The sequence below is a fragment of the Arachis duranensis genome, chromosome 2, assembly GCF_000817695.3.
Source record: "Arachis duranensis cultivar V14167 chromosome 2, aradu.V14167.gnm2.J7QH, whole genome shotgun sequence".
Lineage (NCBI taxonomy): Eukaryota > Viridiplantae > Streptophyta > Magnoliopsida > Fabales > Fabaceae > Arachis > Arachis duranensis.
The window spans coordinates 43,520,190-43,526,013 of record NC_029773.3 but is presented as its reverse complement, the minus strand read 5'-3'; the positions used below and the strand labels follow the sequence as shown (position 1 = coordinate 43,526,013).

Below are 5,824 nucleotides of genomic sequence, written 5' to 3'. Positions count from 1 at the left end.
AAGAAAGATGTAGAAGAAGAAGAAAATGGAGGAGATGGAGGGTGTATAGGGTTTGGTCAAGAGGGGAAGAAGGTATTTGTGATGTGTGAAAATGAAGGGGTGAAATGGGGTACTTATAGGGAGAGTGGCCGAATGGTTTGGGTGGGTTTGGGGGGGGGAAGTGGTTTTGAATTTTGAAGGTGGATGGGGTTTTTAGGGAAGAGTTAAGGAGGTGATTGGTGAAGGGTATTTGGGGAAGAGATATGGAGGTGATTGGTGAAGGGTACTTAGGGAAGAGTGTTGTAGAAAGGTGTGAAGAGGAGAGAAAGTGAGTTGAGGTTGGTGGGGATCCTGTGGGGTCCACAGATCCTAAAAGATCAAGGAATTCTTCATCCCTGCTCCAATTAGGCGTTCACAACGCCTTAGAGTGTAATTTTGGCGTTTAAACGCCAGTTTGCTACCCTATTCTGGCGTTTAAACGCCAGCTTTCCTTCCTATTTTGGCATCTAAATGCCAGTTTATTGCCCTGTTCTAGCGTTTAAACGCTAGTCTGGTGCCCAGTTCTGGCGTTTAAACGCCCAAAAAGGTGCCAGATTGGGCGTTTAAATGCCCATTTTGCTACCTTTACTGGCATTTAAACGCCAGTAAGTCCTTCCTCCAGGTGTGCTATTTTCAATGCTGTTTTTTATTTTTTCTTTATTTTTGTAATTGTCTCTGTGACTTCACATGATCATCAACCTAAAAGAAAATAAAATAATATAGATAAAATTAAAATAAAATTAGGTTGCCTCCCAATAAGCGCTTCTTTAATGTCAATAGCTTGACAGTGAGCTCTCATGGAGCCTCATAGATGATCAGAGTATGGTTAAGATCTCCCAACACCAAACTTAGAGTTTGGATGTGGCCTCCCAATACCAAACTTAGAGTTTGAATGTGGGGGCTCTGTTTGACTCTGTATTGGGAGAAGCTCTTCTTGTTTACTCTGCATGGTTAAAGATGGAGAACCTTGAGTCTTTACTACAAGGCATTCTTCATTCAAATGAAGGATCAACTCTCCTCTGTCAACATCAATCATAGTTCTTGTTGTGGCTAGGAAGGGTCTTCCAAGGATGATGGATTCATCCTCATCCCTTCTAGTGTCTAGGATTATGAAATCAGCATGGAAGTAAAGGCATTCAACTTTCACCAGCACGTCCTTTACTAGTCCATAAGCCTTTTTCATAGATTTATCTACCATCTCTAATGAGAATTTGGTAGCCTGTACCTCATAAATTCCCAATTTCTCCATTACAGAGAGTGGCATCATGTTTATCCCTGACCCCAGGTCACACAAAGCTTTTTCAAAGGTCATGGTGCCTATGGTACAAGGTATTAAGAATTTACCAGGATCCTATTTCTTTTGAGGTAAATTTTGCTGAACCAATGTATTCAGTTCATTGGTGAGCAAGGGAGGCTCTTCCTCCCATGTCTCATTACCAAATAGCTTGGCATTTAGCTTCATGATTGCTCCTAAATATTGGGCAACTTGCCCTTCAACAATGTCTTCATCCTCTTCAGAAGATGAATAGTCATCAGAGCTCATGAATGGTAAAAAGAGGTCCAAGGGAATCTCTATGGTCTCTGTATGAGTCACAGATTCCTTTGGTTCCTTATTAGGGGATTCTGTACTAACCATTGGATGTCCCCTGAGGTCTTCCTCATTGGGATTCACGTCTTCCTCATCCTCTAAAGTTTCGGCCATGTTGATTATATCAATTGCCTTGCACTCTCCTTTGGGATTCTCTTTTGTATTGCTTGGGAGAGTGCTAGGAGGAGTTTCAGTGACCCTTTTACTCAGCTGGCCCACTTGTGCCTCCAAATTTCTAATAGAGGATCTTGTTTCAGTCATGAAACTAAGAGTGGCCTTAGATAGATCAGAGACTATGTTTGTTAAGCTAGAAGGATTCTGCTCAGAATGCTCTGTTTGTTGCTGAGATGATGATGGAAAAGGTTTGCTTTTGCTAAACATGTTTCTTCCACCATTGTTATTATTGAAGCCTTGCTTCTGTTGATCCTTCCACGAAAAATTTGGATGATTTTTCCATGAAGGATTATAGGTGTTGCCAAAGGCTTCACCCATGTAATGCACCTCTGCCATTGCAGGGTTCTCAGGATCATAAGATTTATCTTCAGAAGATGCTTCTTTAGTACTGTTGGATGCATTTTGCAATCCATTCAGACTCTAAGAGATCATATTGACTTGTTGGGTCATTATTTTATTCTGAGCCAGTATGGCATTCAGAGCATCAATTTTAAGAACTCCCCTCTTTTGAGGCGTCCCATTACTCACAGGATTCCTCTCAGAGGTATACATGAACTGGTTATTTGCAACAATTTCAATAAGTTCCTGAGCTTTTGCAGGCATTTTCTTTAGGTGAATGGATCCAACTGCAGAGTGGTCCAGTGACATCTTGGAAAATTCAGACAGACCATCATAGAATATATCTAATGTGGTCTATTCTGAAAGCATGTCAGAAGGACACTTTTTGGTCAGTTGCTTGTATCTTTCCCAAGCTTCATAGAGGGATTCACCTTCTTTCTGTCTAAAGGTTTGAACATCCACTCTAAGCTTGCTCAGCTTTTGAGGAGGAAAGAACTTGGCTAAGAAAGCCGTGACCAGCTTATCCCAAGAGTCCAGGCTATCTCTAGTTTGTGAGTCCAACCATGTTCTAGCTCTGTCTCTTACAGCAAAAGGGAAAAGCATGAGCTTGTAAACTTCAGGATCAACTCCATTGGTCTTAACAGTATCACAGATCTGCAAGAACTCAGTTAAGAACTGATAAGGGTCTTTTGATGGAAGTCCATGAAACTTGCAGTTCTGTTGCAGTAGAGAAACCAATTGAGGCTTTAGCTCAAAATTGTTTGCTCCTATGGCAGGGATTGAGATGCTTCTTCCATAGAAATTGGAAGTTGGTGTAGTAAAATCACCAAGCATCTTCCTTGCATTATTGTTTTGTTCGGCCATAATTGTTTCTTTGCCTGCTTCCTTTTCAAAAAGTTCAGTGAGGTCCTCTTCAGAGTTTTGTGCTTTAGCTGCTCTTAGCTTCTTCTTCAGAGTCATTTCAGGTTCAGGATCAGCTTCAACAAGTATGCCTTTATCTTTGTTCCTGCTCATATGAAAGAGAAGAAAACAAAGAAAATATGGAATCCTCTATGTCACAGTATAGAAATTCCTTGAGATGTCAGAGGAAAATAAGAATAGAACGATGAGGTAAGAATTCGAACACACAAGAATAGAAGGAATCTTAGTGTTTAAATAGAAAAAGATAAGAGAGTGGGAAGAATTTTCGAAAATAAAAAGGATAAAATTTAAAATAAATTTTTGAAAAATTGGTTGTGGTTTTGAAAAAGATAAGAAATAGTAAAACAAACAAAAAAAATCAATTAGTTAGTTGAAAAAGATTTGAAAATCAATTTTGAAAAGATAGGAAGTTTAGAAAAGATTTTTGAAATCAAATTTTTGAAAAAGATATGATTTGAAAAAGATATGATTAAAAAGATATGATTGAAATTTATTTTGAAAAAGATTTGAAATTTTTTTTTTTAAAAGATTTGATTTTGAACATTGAAGTTGAAGACTTGACTAACAAGAAACTAAAAGATATGATTCTAGAATTTAAAGATTGAACCTTTCTTAACAAGAAAGTAACAAACTTGAAATTTTTGAATCAAGATTTTTGAAAAATATAAGGAAAAGATTTGATTTTTTTGAAAAAGATATGTTTGAAAAGATATGATTTTGAAAAAGATATGATTGAAAATATTTGATTTGAAAAAGATTTGATTTTTTTAAAAAATATGAAGATTTGAAAAAGATTTGATTTGAAAACAAAATTCCTCTCCTTGTGTCATCCTGGCGTTAAACACCCAGGAGCTGCATGTTTTGGGCGTTTAACGCCCAATTGCTGCATGGTTTGGGCGTTTAAATGCCCAACCAGGTACCCTGGCTGGCGTTTAAATTCCAGTTTTCCTTCTTCACTGGGCGTTTTAAACACCCACCTTTTTCTCTGTAATTCCTCTGCTTTATGTTCTTGGATCTTCATTTTGCTAAATCCTTTATTCAAGAAGATATGTTTTCAATTTTGAAAAACAACAAAATGAGTCAAAACATATATTTCTTGGATTAAAACACAAGATATATGCAAGAACATTATGAACGTCAAGATGAACACTAAGAACAATCTTGAAGATCAAGATGAACATCAAGAACTCAGTTTTCTTAATGATAGAAAACATGGAGGACACCAAACTTAGAACTTTCTCATGTTTGGGCCATATGAATGCAAGAATGCATGTGTAAAACATCATGGTGTGCAATTCAATAAATCATGAAGATCAAACAAGGCAATTCATCAAGAACGACTTGAAGATCATCAAGAACACAATGTATGTCTTTCGAAAATTTGCAAGACAGTTAAAATCATGCAATTGACACCAAACTTAAAATTTGGCCTTAGATTCAAACAAGAACCATGAAATATTTTTGAGTTTTTATGATTTTATGAATTTTTTTGGATTTTTCGAAAATAATTTTGGAAAAACGAAAAAGAAGAAAAATTTTTTTGAAAGATTTTTGAAAACTTTTTTGAAAAGAAAATAAAAATTACCTAATCTGAGCAACAAGATGAACCGTCAGTTGTCCAAACTCGAACAATCCCCGACAACGGTGCCAAAAACTTGGTGCACGAAATTGTGATACACAATGGCGCCAACAACTTGGTACACACAATTGTAATCTCAACTCTTTTTCACAACTTCGCACAACTAACCAGTAAGTGCACTGGGTCGTCCAAGTAATAAACCTTACGTGAGTAAGGGTCGATCCCACGGAGATTGTTGGCTTGAAGCAAGCTATGGTCACCTTGTAAATCTCAGTCAGGCGGATTCAAATGGGTGATAGAGTTTTCATAATTAAAAGATAAATAAACAGAAAATAAAGATAGAGATACTTATGTAATTTATTGGTGGGAATTTCAGATAAGCGTATGGAGATGCTTCATCCCTCTTGAATCTCTGCTTTCCTACTGCCTTCATCCAATCCTTCATACTCCTTTCCATGGAAAGCTGTATGTAGGATTTCACCAGCATCAATGGCTACCTCCCGTTCTCTCAGTGAAAATGGTCCAAATGCGCTGTCACCGCACGGCTAATCATCTGTCACGAGTTTGAAGCTCCTCATAGCCATCCCTTCCCAGATCCTACTCGGAATACCACAGACAAGGTTTAGACTTTTCGGATCTCAGGAATGGCCACCAGCAAAATGCCTCTTTTAATTTTAGAGTAGATTTTAGCACTCTTGACTTGAGATTGATGACTTAGGTTCTTTGATGTTATTGATGTCCAGTGTGATTGGTAATTTATGGTTGTTAGTTTAGGATCAATTATGTCCACTTGACTTCACCCTGTGATGTTAGAGGATAACTAAGTGGAATTAACCTTTTGTAATTACCATGTTGTGGTCAATGATCTAGGATAGGAAACTTTGACTCTTAATTCTTGCCATAAGTGTATTTTAGCATTTATATTATCTTAGTTGTTAGCTTTACTTTCTTACAATTTACATTTCCCGTTCCTCATTCCAAAACCCCAAAAATATCTCATAAACAATAATATGCACACTTCTCTGTAATTCCTTTGAGAGATGACCCGAGGTTTAAATACTCTCGGTTTTTATCGGTTTTACTTAAGTGACAAACAAATTAAACTTTGATTGAAAGTTATCTGTTGGTTTGGATCTATACTTCAATGGAATTATTTTGTAAAAACTTCGAAATGACGATTTTCCTTCGTCAGTCTGAAAAGTCTG

At 37.1% G+C, this 5,824-nt stretch overlaps 1 non-coding gene across 1 annotated transcript; it reads left to right on the top strand.

The window, feature by feature from the left end:
- Nucleotides 1–2,482: 2,482 nt before the first annotated feature.
- LOC127745168 (small nucleolar RNA R71) lies at nt 2,483–2,590 on the top strand. Its single transcript, XR_008006364.1, has one exon. It is a non-coding gene; the product is annotated as a small nucleolar RNA R71 (small nucleolar RNA).
- Nucleotides 2,591–5,824: the final 3,234 nt, after the last annotated feature.